Below are 16,494 nucleotides of genomic sequence, written 5' to 3' on the forward strand. Positions count from 1 at the left end.
TAATGGTAAGTATCGAAAGAAGAGGATCTTTTAGCTTGAGCAAGATGAGGGTATAATTGTAGGATAGGAAAACCTAAAATTATACATTACCGAGTACTATAAGCAGCAGTTTGGCCCTACAGAAGAGAACTGTGTGTCTCTAGATGAGTCCAGGGTTGAGGATGTTCCTCAACTCACAGCGGTGGAGAATGATATTCTTGCGGCTCCTTTCTCCGAGAAAGAGGTGCTTGAGGCCATTTCGCAAATGAAAAATAACAAGGCGTCGGGCCCCTATGGATTTCCAGCGGAGTTCTATAAGAAGTGCTGGCATATCATTAAAGGGGATCTGTTGCCTTTGTTCAATGATCTTTTCGCTGGACAGCTTTAGCTTTTTTTAGCTTAATTTTGGAATGATAACCCTTCTTCCTAAGAAAACAGAGGCTGTGAGAATTGAGCAATTCAGGCCCATCTGTCTTCTTAATGTTAGTTTCAAAATTTTCACCAAGGTCGGGACCAATAGGCTCACCCAGATGCGCATGCTGTTGTGCAGCCTACGCAAACTACTTTCATGCCGGACAGGAACATCCTTGAGGGGGTTGTGGTCCTTCATGAAACGCTCCATGAAATCCACACGAAAAAGCTGGATGGGGTTGTTTTCAAAGTGGATTTCGATAAAGCGTACGACAAAGTCAAATGGCCCTTCCTTCAACACGCCTTACGCATGAAGGGTTTTGATGAGGCTTGGCAAAAAGGGAGTGTTGGAATTAAAGTAAATGATGATATAGGGCATTATTTCCAGACACACAAAGGCCTGAGGCAAGGAGATCCAATGTCCCCTATTTTGTTTAACATTGTTGTTGACATGTTGGCAATTCTCATAGGTAGGGCAAAGGAGGCCGGTCAGGTGGGTGGCTTGGTGCCTAACCTAGTTGATGGGGTGTGTCCATTCTACAGTACGCTGATGATACAATCATCTTTATGTAGCATGACTTGGCAAAAGCGAGAAATATGAAGCTGGTGTTATGTTTATTTAAACAATTGACCGGGTTAAAGATTAACTTTCATAAAAGCGAGTTGTTTTGCTTTTGTAGAGCCAAGGAGGAACAAGAGGCTTATAGGCAATTGTTTGGATGTGAATTAGGGGTTTTACCTTTTACTTACCTAGGTATACCCATTCACCATCGTAAGCTAACGAACAGAGAGTGGAAATGCATCGAAGATCGGTTCGAAAAGAAACGTAGTTGCTGGAAGGGCAAACTTATGTCTTATGAAGGCCGGTTAATTCTTATTAATTCGGTGCTCACGAGTATGCCGATGTTCCTACTATCTTTCTTTGAGGTTTCAGTTGGGGTTAGGAAAAGGCTGGACTTCTACCGATCAAGATTTTTTTGGCAGAGTGATGAACTTAAGAGAAAGTATAGACTCGCCAAGTGGGATGTTATTTGTAGACCTAAGGACCAAGGGGGTTTGGGTATCGAGAATCTTGAGGTCAAGAACAGATGTCTGCTTAGTAAGTGGCTGTATAAGCTATCAGTTGAGACTGACGCAACTTGGGCACAGATTCTCCGTAACAAGTATCTGCATTCCAAAACTTTGTCACAGGTGACAGTGAGACCAACTGATTCGCCGTTTTAGAAGGGGCTTATGAGAGTTAAGGCAGCCTTCTTCAATAGAACAAACTTTATTATTGGTGATGGCAACGATACACGTTTCTGGGAGGACACTTGGCTTAGTGATACACCATTGGCACTCCAGTACCCAACCCTGTATCGTATTGTCCATCGACATGATGCGCTAGTTGCAACGATTATGCAGTCCATTCCCCTTAATATCCAGTTTCGGAGGGTGCTTGTTGGTGATAGATGGGAAGCTTGGCTTCATCTGGTGCGTAGACTGATGGAAGTCCAGCTAGCTGATCAGCCCGATCAGTTATGTTGGAAACTTACTAGGTCTGGGCAATTACCGTTAAGTCGATGTACATCGATGTTATTAACTCGAGTGTCATTCCTAGCTCCAAACATGTTTGGAAAGTAAAAGTTCCTTTGAAAATTAAAGTGTTTATGTGGTTTGTCCATAAACAGGTCATTTTAACAAAGGACAACTTGGTTAAGCGCAATTGGACATGATCTACTAGGTGTAGTTTCTATGATCGGGACGAGACCATTAAGCATCTCTTCTTTGAGTGCCCATTGGCGAGAATTCTGTGGCGCACCGTGCAAATTGCCTTTAACATTACTCCTCCGAGTTCGGTCGGTTCGTTATTTGGAACGTGGCTGGATGGGATAGAGTCCCATGCAGCTAGACACATTCGTGTATGAGTTTGTGTGTTGTTATGGGCAATTTGGAACTACAGAAATGATTTGGCTTTTAACAGAATAACTACTATACATTTTTTGCAGGTTGTATTCCGTGCTACGGCGCTGATCCGTATGTGGTCCTTACTCACTACAACGGAGGCCAGGGAGCGTTTGGTTACTGGATCTGTCCGGTGGGTGATGATGGCGCGGGATATCTTCAACCGGTTTGGATGGCGGTCATGTAATAGGATAAGCGATTAGTTTTCCTATCTTTATTATGTCAGCCGGTTGTCGATTTAAGGCCTTTTCTTGTTTTGGCGTTGAGGCTCTATGTGAGCTCGCCTTTATTTTGTTTCGCGACTCTAAGACATTGTTGAACCTATTTTATTTATAAATGTGGCTGTATGCATCGCTCTGATGCAGAGGCCGGGGAGTCCCCCCTTTTCAAAAAAAAAATTCCACTTAAGCGTAAAGTGAATTTTCTGGTCCACGGACCAGATTACCGCCACCAAATTACAAACCATGGCTCATCTTCAGTCAGGTTTTCTATGAGAGAACACCCTAATTGCCTTCTCAAAAGTGCTGCGGGGTGGGGCAGAGGCTCCAGTCCTCAACCCTAAAAGCAGTTTCAATGATTGTGTCAAACAATTAACCCACTGAATATCAAGATGTGCATGAAACTAGTGAACCGAGAGATAAAATTAGCCGTTCAAAACAGACAGTTCGCACACTAACTCCTACCAAACAATGAAGTGCTCCCAACACATTCAACCAAACTGTATGGCCTTACAAAGCGTGAAAATATTTTTAGTACTGTAAATCTTTATAGCAATGTTGAATTTAACTTCAATTCAGAACAGTCAGTTTGCACACTAATTCATGTCACACCACCATGAAGTACTCCCCGTAGAAATTAAACCAAAGTGCATGACCTTAGAAAGCATGAAATTATAGTACCGTAAATCTTCATAGCAATGCTGAATTTAACTTCAATTCAGAACAGACAGTTTGCACACCAATTCATCTCGCACCATGGACACCGAGAAATTCAACCAAACTGTATGACCTAAAAAAGCATGGAAATATGTGTGCTACTGAAAATAGTAGTATGAATGCTGAATTTAAATGTTATCACTGACCTCTTGTTCCAACGAGGAACCTGAAGATTCATCTTCCCCGTCGACAGCTCGGAAGTGAGAGGCAAGCTGCCCCTTGTCACTGTCGCCGCTTCAGCAACGCCGCAGATCCGCCCTTTGGCGCTCACACCCATGGCCTCCTGCAGCGTCACCTTGACCACTGTCCGCCTGGTGCCATGTCCCGGCGACCTTCCAGCACTAGACTCTCCCCAACCTCAAATCAGAGTAGGATCTGGGAGAGAAAAATCACAAAAGCTTAACCGCTGGAACTCGACACACAAGGTCGATTAGTAGCATCGGATCGACATACCTCCTGATTGGAGGAGGAAATCCATCGCTTTCGGTCGTGTGTTCGTCCACTCCCTCCCTTGCTTCTGAAGTTCCAAAATGACAGCCGCGTTGGGGAAGAACAGACTCACCTTTCATTGAATCCATGGAGCATCGACTTTTCTGAGCCACAGATCAGACAGAAATCGAGAACCTGATCCACGTACGGCTCACCTCATTTCTGATTGCTCCGATCAACATATCACAGCATCGATGGACATGAACATCTTTCAAGCTTGGGCACTGAAGAAGCAGCCGTTTTGCAGAAAGTTGCTTAGCCTGTAAATACTCATGCACTAATCATAAGTTTGGACATTGAAGAACATCTATACAAAAAAATCAGAACAAGAAAGGATCAGGACACACTTTTTTCTATACAAAAAATCTATGAAAAAACAGGGAAATTTGATAGAAATACTCTGTACAACTTTCCCAGTGAACCCACATGTTTGGCCAGACGAGACCTGAAATTATTACCCTAGTATTATTCGCAGCTAACTTAATTGCACATGTCCTTATATCACTAATATGCAAACATGGTCTAATGAACCAAAAGCTTTACAAACTGCTGATCTCTGTCTATTGTGCTGGGCCTCTAGTTCATGTCTTGGCCGAGTGCTGCAACCAGGAAATTATAGATGCAAGCTTCTCACCCACTGCAGCTGCAGACGGTTCATATATTTGATGCCCTCAAAATTGTTGTGTCATATTAACCTTAGACATCTCCAAAATCAGCTACACTGCTTTATTTGGTCAATTACCTTTTGTATGCAGACTAAAAAGAAACGGAGGGAGTAACATTGGTCGTTGCTAGTTAGTTCTGTTCTACCGACTTTTACCTTTTTTTTAGCAAAGTCAGTAGCAATAATTGCTATTGAACGAAAAACTAACCACTTCCCCGATCAGACATGACTCTAATCCAGATCACGAACGGATTCCTACAACGAAGTACGTACTAGCTACTATATCTATACCAACAACCGTCAAGGCAGCCATTCGCCGCAGCGGATCTCACATGCATTCAGTGCTTCAATCAGTGGGAAATCTGTTTCCACAAACCGAGATTACAATCACCACTGCAGACTCTGAACATAGAGATCCCCAAAGGATCGAAACCGCAAGAAAAATGGTGTCGTCTTCTTCAGGCACCTGCCCTTGGAGGAACAGGAACCTTATCTTATCTGCTCTGCTCTATCGCAATGAAAAATGTGCATCGACTGACTAGGAAGTAGGAACCCAGACCTACTTTCTATCCGTGTTGTGTTGTGTTGAAAAATGTGCAATGAAAAATGTCCGTGTTGTGTTGTCAAATGTCAATCATTTGTTTGGTGTAGGCTTTAGCTAGTTTATTCTAGTTGGTAGCTACTAGCTAGTTCTAGTTATAATAAGTTCACCAACTAATTTCTATCCTTGTTATTATTTGTAGAAATGAAGAGAATGAAGACTTTGCATAGTTGGTTTGCAAGCAGTTTAAAATTTGATGTTTTTCAAAAAAATCCAGAAAAAATCTAGTAAATAGTATTACTGCTTATCTGTATGAATGGATTTGAGGAGAATGGATATTTTGCTAAATAAACTCAAATTTTTTATCATAATTTGATATTTTTCACAAAATCCAAAAAAAAAATCCTAGTAAATACCACTCCTTCCGTCCCACAATGTAAGACGTTTTAGCAACCTAAACTAGGTTGCAAAAACGATTGTGGAACGGAGGGGTGTACATGTTTCCAGTAGTAATCTAGAAAAGAAATTCAGTTTTTCTGCACAAAAGGATTAGGAGATAATCAGTTTTTTCTTCAAAAGAGGGTCCAGTTTTCCGAGCGTAAACTTTGAGCCCACCCTTCATTTTCTTTGTAGATATGCCACTGCTTGTATGTACCCAATATATGTCGCGCAAGACGCTACCCTTGTTAGGAATGAGCAACTGAACATTACTAAGGGCCAACGGCCAGTACATATACAGATGTGGTAAAGTGCAGAAAAGCCCCTTATACAATGGGGATGGACACAATGAACTATACACATCTAACACCCCCCCTCAAACTCATGGTGGATGAACTACACTGAGTTTGGAGAGGAAAAACCCATGCTGCGCTTGAGTCTGTGTCTTCGTGAAGAAGTCAGCTAACTGTAACTCCAAGGGCACATAGTGAAGAGCGAGAGTCTGATCCTGCACAGCAGCACGCACAAAGTGGGCATCCACACCGATGTGCTTGGTGAGCTCATGCTTCACCGGGTCAGGTGCTGTCTGATAGTAGAGGAGTTGAGGTAGTAGCAGACACACCAAAGTCCTCAAGTAACCACTGTAACCAGATCACCTTAGCCGTCAACATAGCCATAGCTCGCAACTCAGCCTCTGTACTCGAGCGAGAAACTGCAGTCTGCTTCTTTGTCTTCCAGGCAATAAGAGAGCCACCAAGAAAGACACAATAAGCAGACAGCGAGCGTCGATCAGAGGGATCACTAGCCCAGGTAGCATTAGAGTAGGCCTGGAGCTCAAGAGAGTTGGAGCGGGGAAAGAAAAGGCACTGAGAGATCGTGCCACGAAGATAGTGTAGAACACGGAGGAGGTGACTATAGTGGACAGAGGTGGGGTCTGAAACAAACTGACTCAGGATGTGGACAGAATAGGAGATGTCAGGGCGCGTAACAGCTAGATAGACAAGGCTGCCAACGAGGTGACGATAGCGAGTGGGATTAGGAAGAGGGTCAGCATCAGAGGCACGAAGCTGAACATTGAGCTCCATAGGAGTCACAACTGTGCGCTCATCACCAAGAGCAGCGCGAGCAAGAAGATCCTGAATATATTTTTCTTGGGAGATGTAGAAGCCATCAGAGGTCGAGGAGATCTCAATCCCAAGAAAATAGCTAAGAGGACCAAGATCTGTCATGAGGAACAGGTCACGAAGGCGAGCCTTAACAAAGGCAATGTACTCAGAGTCGTCACCAGTAATGATCATGTCATCATCATAGAGAAGGAGAAGAGTCCGACCACGAGGAGACGTGTGGACAAACAGCGCAGGGCCATGATCACTGGGCAAGAAACCAGCGGCAGTCACCACAGAGGCGAAGCGCTCAAACCAGGCACGAGGGGTCTGTTTAAGACCATAGAGGGAGCGGCGAAGCCTACAGACCATACCATCAGGAGCATAGTACCCCAGTGGTGGCTGCATATAAACCTCCTCACGCAACTCACCATTGAGAAAGGCGTTCTGGACATCAAGTTGAGAGATAGACCACTGACGAACAGAAGCCACAGCAAGGAGAGTGCGGACAGTGGTCATGTGGGCCACAGGAGCGAAGGTCTCATCATAATCACGTCCCTGCTCCTGCTGGAAACCACGGGACACAAGACGAGCTTTGTAGCGCTCAAGAGAACCATCGGAGCGAGTCTTAATCTTGTAGACCCACTTGCAGGTGATGGGACGAACACCGGAAGGGAGGGGAACCAGATCCCATGTGTCAGAGCGCTCAAGGGCAGCAAGCTCTTCGGCCATCGCAAGCTGCCATTCAGGCTGAGTCATAGCAGTCCGATAAGAAGTGGGCTCAGCAATAGCACAGAGACCATACCGATCAGGGGAGTAGCGATCAGGTGGGGGGCGAGGCCGAGCACGGAGATTGTGAATCGGGGGAGACGTAAGGGGAGGAGCACCAGAGGTGGAAGGCTCGTCAGGGGAGACATCCTCAGTACGAGGGCGACGAGTATAGTGGAGAGGGAACGGTTAGAGAGGGCGACGGACTGGACATGATGGTGGAGAGGTGGAGGAGGAGGATGGAGAAGATGGGGCCAGTGGTGAATGAGAAGGAATGAGAGGTGCCGGAGGAAGAGGTGACATACGAGGCACATAGCAGGGTGTATCGGGAAGGAGAAGGAAAGAAAGGTCGTCCACAGAGAAACTCGAGGAAGAAGGACGTGGGTAGTAAGAACGAGACTCGTCAAAAGTCACATCACGAGAGATGCAACTTGTTACTTGCATATAGTGTCAAAATTTGTTCAAACCATGGCATGCCCACCTACTCGCAATAGTTGGATCATTTCACGCAAGTCAAAAAAATAGACCATGTTCAACGGGGGTTGTTCGGGTACGCGAGATGGGTCTGTATGAGAGCTCGTTTTTTTTCGGCATCGTGAAATGACCCAAAAAATTCCATGAGTTTATATAACCAATTCAAGGCGCAATGCCAAGTTGTTTGAGTTTTTGATTTTTTTTTTGCAATTTATGGAGTTTTTTCGATGAAAAATGGACGACAAATGGCCGAACATGACGCAACTTGCGTATGGTGTCGGAAATCGTTCAAACCTGGCATGATTGCATGCCATGGGCATGCCTACCTACTGGCAAAAGTTGGGGTCATTTCATGCATGTCTAAAAGTAAACCATGTTCAATGGAGGTTGTTCGGGTAGGTCACATGGGATCCGTCTGAGAGTACTTTGTTTGGCATCTTCAAATGACCCCAAATTTTTTCATGAGCTTTTATGACCAATTCAAGGCACCATCTCAAATTGTTTGAGTTTTCGACAATTCTTGCATTTTTTGGAGTTTTCTTAGTGAAAATGACCAATAAATCATGCAACTTGCATAAGGTGTCGGAATCGTTCAAATCTGGCATAGATGCCTACCATGCGCATGCCCATCTGCTAGCAAAAATTAGAGTGGTCTCAAGAATGTCTAAAACTAGACCATGTTCAACGCAAGGTGCCCATGTAGGCCAAAAGGCTCTGTCTAGGAGCATGTTGTTTGTCGACATCTTCAGTTGTTGTATGGGGTTGACATTTTAGTTTTTAGGTTTGCTAACCAAAATTGTAAAATGAATGAATTGTATAAAACCAAATTTTTGGTTTCTACCACCCGGATAAGCGATGGCATCGCTCCGACCGGGCGCCTGTTGGGCCGGCCCAAGAGTTCGCAGATTTGAATAAAGTTCATCGATGTTGAAAAAATGCTCACGAATTTGAATTTTTTTGCAGATTTAAAAAAATCACCCAAAAAGTTCGAGAAAATGAGAAAGTTCAAGAATTTGTTTTTTTTAATTCCCACAAATGCAAAAAATGGAAAAGAAAAAATCCAGAATAAAACAAAACAAAATCCGGTGTTAAAACACACGATTTTTTTCCCGAAAATTCACAAAGTTACATTAAACACATATAAGAAGCCAAAAAATGAAGTGTTCAACAATTTTTTTCAAAATGTTAGTCCTGAAGTTTGCACGCTCCTCATATTTCTTTAAAAGTGTTCAAATGTTGCTTGGAAAAAATGTTCTTAACATTTTGAACTAACATATCTCCTTAAATTTTTTGAAATGTTCATGCTTGTAAAAAACATTATTCATTTTTTTAATGTTCATGCTTTTATTAAAAATGACGTTTTCAAAATGAGTTCAAGTGGTTTAAAAAAAGTTGGATTATGAAACATTATTCAATTTTTAAAAATTCATTCATAATTTCCTTTGTGTTACTCCCTCCACTAAGGTTTATCGGGTCTGAGAGGCACCAAAACTTGTACCATGTTTACTAGGCTGCTGCATAGTTTATCAAAAAAAAAGGCTGCTGCATTTAAGCACGTCCCTTCATTCCTTCGTCTCTCTATGGAAGCTAGCGCATGGGTCTTCTTGATTGGATCAGGCAGTAGCCATTGCATGCACAGGTTAGTTAATAGGCCTAATTAATAACGGTGATTAGTTGAGATTTATTTCCAATTTCTTCTGTGCGTTTTTCGTGGCCTTCCCATATCGGCTCATAGGCCCGATAAATCCATCCGGAGAGATTCTTAAGTTTGCACTCTCATAATTGTTGACAAACATTAGTCGGCTCAATTGGTGAGTGACTAAACTTCATGTGTAAGAGGTCTCGGCGCTGATATTTGGTGTAGCTCAGACACACGCTGTGACCCCGGATCTACCTCTGCGACACATACGCTGTTGTTCCTAATGCATCTCTTGATCATACCAAACAAAGCAGAAGGGAAACTCAGACTCGTCAGCAAAGTTTTAAATAGCGCGCTAAGCCTCTTAGCGGCGGACCTCTTCTAAATGCTATAGTGATGCTATATCGAGCTATTTAAAATGTTAGCTCATGTGTTTAGACAAAAAAAAAACTTTAGCGCAGGACCTTTTCTAAAGCATGCTATAATACTATTTAAAACCATGCTCGTTAGTTCAAATTGTGAATCGGCAAAGGGGAACAGACAACAGCCACTGAGGTACATGACTTTTGGACTAAGGCTGGTCATAGTGGGAGTAACATAGGTAGTAACTTAGATGCCACATAAGCAAAAATGATGAGGTGGCAAGTAGTTAATGAGGAGAGAGGCAAATAGAGTAAATATGTTACCATCACATAGCGCTTCCCAATGCAAAATGAGTCTACAAAATAATAAATGAAGACATCTATGTTACCACATATATGATACTACCCACTATGAAGGTAGTAATATAGACTAGTAACATATGCATGTTACTAGTCTAAATTATTCTCCACTATGACCAGCCTAAGGGGGTAATCTGTTTTGGGCGCTCCAATTTAATCTATGGAAGGTGGGAGGGGAAGAGTGCTTTCTCATGTGGGACCTACCAGATTAAAATCAGTAGTGGGTTGTGTCAGTGCTTTGTGGTAAAATCTATAACTGAAGGCTAAGTGGGAGGAATAGTTGATGGATGTGTGGTCGGGAAGCGTTGCAGGGGGGCTCGACTGGTGGTTTACGGCTCGAAACTTTGCATGCCGAGAGGGGCCTGGCTTGGGTCAATTGCGTACGATGAAAACCGGACGCGTGACGTGGCATGTCTAGAGCTACTGATATGGCATGACGTTGAGGTGGATAGGCTGCATGTTTAGATAAATAGCCGAGTTGGCATGTGTGCATGATCTAAATGCATTGTTTAATGGGACGATGAGGTGGATACTTTGCATGTTGAGAGAATTGAGACCAACTTTCTAGAAATGTAAGTAAGATTAGAATACGCATGCTAAACCTGTAGAGATGTTTTTTTCCTAAGATATAGAGATGTTGTTACACCTTATTGCATGTTTTTTCTTATTATTATGTAGTTTTCGGTAATATTACAACCAACTTATGAAAATCATGGTTAACCGGTTTACATGTGCAATAAATACTCCCTTCATTTACTAATATAAGGTGTTTTAACATTTTTCTGAATAAGATGTAGTAGACAACTTTTAGTGTATTTATTTACTCATTTCAATCCATATATAGTCCATATATATATAAATATCCAAAACATCTAATATTTGTGAACGAAGGTCGGAGTAACAAATCTTATCATTTGGATAGTCCATAATAATATGTAAGATTATGAATATATCTTTGTGCAAGTATATCAGAAAAGAATGTTCAATGTAATGTCTCCGTTCTAGTTAGTAGTTTTGGTTAGGTAATCCTGACAGGTGTGACGATTGGGCTGATGGCAGCTTTTCTTCTTCGAGTTTGTATTTCGGACTCAGATCCTCCTCGAGTTCGTCCATACGTAGTCGATGGAGCTCCGGCATAGATTCCTGCCATCTCCTTGAGCGGTGAGGTTAGTGTTTCTCGTCATGTGACGAGATTTGGTGCCAGGTGCTTCAGATCTATTTAAGAGTTCAATGACGACGACTGAGGCTCCATAGCGTTGGTCCTTAGGGACACATGCAGGAAGACATCCTGGCTGTCATCGACAAGGTCAAGCAGGCTCTAGTAGGGGAGCGGCGACAGCGGCGCGTCCGGCGGTAATGGTCGTCCGGTGGTCTCGGAATCTCAATGTATTTTTTATTATGTTTGAGGTACTTTGTACTTTCGGTGAATTTTAATAACATATTTGGATCATTTTTGCAAAAAAAAAAAATTCTCCAAACCGTTTATGACTACCTTGAACCACATATTTTCTTAGATAACACATAATTAGTTCTCACCAAGGTTTTGGTTACCGAATGAGGCAATTTGACCGAGGGGGACTGGTAAACGTGGTTACCACGGTTACCGAGAAATACCGAGAATATTTCGACGGATTTTGTAGTTGAATTTTGAACTCAAATAAATGAATGAACGAATATTCGAACCAGAGACCTCTCAAAACAGGAACTAGGTGGCTACCAACACATTAGAACCAACTATCATGGCATTAATTAGATCCTACGTGCTTTACTGTAAATCGAGTGTTTAAATTCAAAAAATGGTATTTTTTGCTTGGTATGGGGATTTACCGAGAGGCACGGAAATACGCAGTAACCATGAGAAATCTCGAAATTTTGACCGGTAATCAAAACCTTAGTTCTCACTCCATAAATGTAAAGTGTTCTAACTTTTTTCTGATTATGTATATAGACGCATTTTAGTGTGTTTATTCATTCGTTGTAGTCCTTGTTTAATTTGAATTGAGATATCTAAAACATATTATATTTAGAGTAAGTAAATCAAGATTAGAGACCATGTCATGACATGTGCGTAAGTGCAGGCGTGCAGCAAACAAGATTTAACCACGTAGAGGGCGGGACCGTCCTCCTAAGAGAGAGAGAGAAAAGGAATCACGTAGAATGTTCGGGATGGTTCACCAGATAGCGCGGTAGTTTCAACAGCGGGGTGTGCAACAATCTGAGTGCTAAGGGGGTGATCCATGGCTAATTTTGTTTGGATTTGCAAAGCCGGCGAATGGCTCGACCGCCGAATGGTACTCGGTCGACTTGAGCAGTCAGCAGATGTTTGTTGTGTCAATTCCCTCTTGATTGGCGCATGATATGGGTGGGACCCGTCTGAATCCAGTCCGTGTTGTATGCAGTCGGAGCTAAGCTGGCTGATCGAGTCGGTATGTGCGTTGCTTTGTTAGACAAACTAGAAGAGACCCCGCGCGTTGCTGCGGGAATATGTAGAAATAACTATAGTGCACATAAAAAATCTAGAGCGAAAGCAAAAATATTTAGGTTCCGGGATCACAACATTTTTGGCATCAAACTAATCAGGTAAGAGTTTTTTTTTTTTTTTGAAACGGGCAAAAAAGCTTTTGCCTTATATTGATATAGGAGAAGCAAACGGGGGTATGGCAAGAGCCAAAAACAACAAAAAAACGGGGAAGGGGGCGACCACCGCCCCCGACACAGGGGGAAGAGGATCAGCCTACAAGTTCCGCCAGATTTTTAGCACCGGCGAGGATCCAGTCCTTCCCCTCTTCCCTAATCTTATGCATGACAACCGATGGCAGGGAGGACTTGTTGTTGAAAACTCGTTCGTTCCTCTCTTTCCAGATCTCCCAAGTGATGAGCGTGATAGCTGAGCGCAAGCCATTTGGGGAGGAGGTGGTGGACTTCGAAACGGCCAACCAATAGTCCACGACTTTAGGCCTACCCTCCCCGATGCTGCTGATGAGGTCTGGACAAGACAGCCAAGAGGCCGCGGCCGTCCAGATACGTCTGGAGAAGCGGCACTCGAAAAGAATGTGTCGTGCCGTCTCAGGGGAGGAACGGCAGAGCTGACAAGTAGGTTGGTGCGGCCATCCGCATTTCACCAAGCGATCGGTGGTCCATAAACGGTTCTGGACAGCGAGCCAGGCGAAGAAACGACACTTTGGAGGGGCCCAGGTCTTCCACACGATGTTCCCGAACTGGCAGGGCAAAGAGGCAAGGAACTGGACCTTGTAGGCGGAGGTGGCCGAGTAGCACCCATTAGGGGTCAAGGACCAGGTAATGGAGTCCTCAGTGTCAGGATGAAGCTGGATATCCGACAAGAGCTCCCAGAGGCAGACGTATTGTTCCATGTGATCGGCCATGAACGCATCCACCGCTATGTCCGAGATCCAGTTGTTATCAGCGAGAGCGTCCTGGACCGTCCGATTCTTCCTCTTGGAAGCCTTGAAATTTAGGGGAGCCAGGTCTTTTGGCGGGGCACCATTGAGCCATGAAGACGACCAGAAGGAGGCCTTGGCGCCGTTTCCGATGGTGACGCGAGTAGCCGCATTGAAGAGGTCAAGGTCGGAGGCGTCGTTGGGTGTTTCAGAGCCCACCCATGGCTTCTCAGGAGCCTTCCACTCATACCATAACCAGCGAAGCCTCAGGGCCCGGGAGAACCTCTCCAGGTCCAGAACCCCCAAACCACCGAGCTCCTTGGGGCGGCAGACCTTTTGCCAGTTGACTTTGCATTTCCCTCCACTAACCGCCTCCTTACAGGCCCAGAGCATGCCACGACTGATCTTCGCAAAGGCCCTGAGGATGCCTTTGTCAGCCTTTAAAGCCGTCAGCAGGAAGATTGGCATGGAGGAGAGCACGGACTTAACCAGAGCAGTGCACCCGGCACGGTTCAGGAACTTTCCTTTCCACGGGCTAAGACGAGCCACCGCTTTGTCGATGTAGGGTTGAAGGTCCACACGCCTAAGTCTTCCGAGGGAGAGGGGCAACCCCAGATACTTAATGGGGAAGGGGGTTGTAGTCGCTGGGAAGTTCGCCAGAATCTCCTCCAAGTTAATGTTGGCGCATTGGATGGGGGCGATGGAGCTCTTGGTCACATTTGTCACGAGGCCAGAGACTACCCCAAAACTCTGTAGAATGGAAGCAAGGCCTTCCACATCATGTGTCGTGGGGGATAGAAAAATGGCAGCGTCGTCCGCATATAGGGAGACCCTGGGGCCCTGAATACCACCAGGCATAGCAGACAGCAAGCCGGATTCCGTAGCCTTTTCCAGAATTCTCTGAAGTGGGTCGGTGGCGATGTCGAACAGGAGGGGCGAGAGGGGATCACCCTGAAGAAAACCCCGTCCATGCATGATGTCCCTCCCAGGGATTCCGTTGAGCAAAACCCTAGAGGAGGCCGTGGTGAAGAGAGTCGTCAGGAGGGCCCGCCATCTTTGAGGAAAGCCGAGGCGTTGCAAAAGATCCAGCATGTAATCCCAGCGAACAGTGTCGAAGGCCTTGGCGATGTCCAATTTGATCAGAAGTGACGGAGTTTTGCAGCGATGTAACCGGGGGGCGGTGTTCCTGACGTACAAGAAATTGTCGTGGATAGTTCTAGACTTGATGAAAGCGCTCTGACTGCGGGAAACAATGTCGTTCATCTTCGGGCTAAGACGTCGTGCCATAGCTTTGGCAATGATCTTCGGAACCACATGGATGAGACTGATGGGCCTGAAATCCAATATGGACTCCGCACCGTCCTTTTTAGGCAGAAGCACGACATTGACTGTGTTGATGATGTGGAAATTGGACGCAGAAAGCTCGGAAAAGGCATTGATGACGGACATAAGGTCATCCTTGATTATATCCCAACAAGAGCGAAAGAAGGCGATAGTAAAACCGTCAGGGCCCGGAGCCTTGTCCGCGGGCATGTCATCAATAGCCTCCTTTATCTCATCCTCAGAGAAAGGCAGGCCCAGATCCTCCAAAGGGTGGGTGGTGAGGTTCAGGGCGTCCCAGTTGAAGTCCAGTGTACGAGGAGGAGGCCGACCTAGAGCGCGGGAGAAGTGGTCGAAGATCAGCCCGGCTTTATCCTCGTGAGTCACAGCCCAGCCAGTGTTATGCTTGAGTCTCAAGATGTGATTTTTGCGCTTCCTCGCATTAACTCGTAGATGGAAAAATTTGGTGTTGGCATCGCCCTCGCGGAGGTAGCGAATCCCGGAGGCTTGACGTTTGCGGGATCTTTCCAGAACAGCGAGACCTTTAACCCGACGTTTCAGGTTAGCACGGAGCCATCTTTCTTCCTGGGAGAGCGCGCGGGACTCTTGAGCAATATCCAGCTGCAGAATGACATCCAGGGCCATGAGGAGTTGTAGATTGCCATCAGAAAAGAGGCCTTTGCTCCAAGATTTGAGCCCTTGTGCCGTGGCCTTGAGCTTGTGATTGATGACATGGACCGGTTGAGAGTGCGAGGAGGGCGCAGACCAAGCTTGTTGGACCACCTCCCTGAACCCTGGCATTTTGGTCCAGAAGGACTCGAAGCGAAAGACAGGCGGTTTCCGCGGGCCACTCTGGTTGGAAAGGAGGAGGGGGCAGTGGTCCGAGAGGGATGAGGACAGGGCATGTAGCACATGATTCTCGAACATGAGGTCCCAAGCAGCATTGCAGAAAGCCCGATCCAGACGCACAAGAGTAGGGGTCTCCCTTTCGTTGCTCCAAGTAAACCTCCGGTTCTGCAGCTTCAGCTCCTTAAGCTGACAGTTGGTGAGGGCTCTTCTGAAGAGACCCATCAGGCGGAAGTCTAGGTTGTTGTTGTTCTTATCCTCCGCTTGGTAGATAAGGTTGAAATCCCCAATGATGAGCCATTTTGAGTCGTCAGAAGGCTTGGCAGCGATAACTTCTAAGAGAAAGGCTTCTTTCTCGGCATGATCTGTAGGGCCGTAGACCGTAGTGAGCTTGAAGGAGGTACCACATGCGCGAATGGAGACGCTAGCCGAGATCAAGTAAGTGCTGAGGTGAACATTGGAGACCTCCACATGATCCTCATTCCAGAGTAAGAGGATGCCGCCCCGGGTGCCGATGGCCGGACGGTGAGCGAAGGAGCGAAGACTAAGACCGCCGATATAAGAAGCCATTTGTTGATCGATGTGGTCGAGCTTGGTCTCTTGGATGCAAGCGATATGACAGCGAGTATCTGCGAGGAAGGCATGGACGGTGTCTTTGCGACCTTGGTCGTTTAGCCCGCGGGTATTCCAGTCAACGATGGAGAGATCAGGTCCAAACATAGTGACAACACCCGAGGTGAGGTGATAGCTTAACAGACGAACACAGAGACTTGTCCACAAAGTGAAAAAGACGAGAAACGCAGCAGGAAAGCAAGGAACTAAA

This window comes from Triticum dicoccoides, chromosome 2B, assembly GCF_002162155.2.
Source record: "Triticum dicoccoides isolate Atlit2015 ecotype Zavitan chromosome 2B, WEW_v2.0, whole genome shotgun sequence".
Taxonomy (NCBI): domain Eukaryota; kingdom Viridiplantae; phylum Streptophyta; class Magnoliopsida; order Poales; family Poaceae; genus Triticum; species Triticum dicoccoides.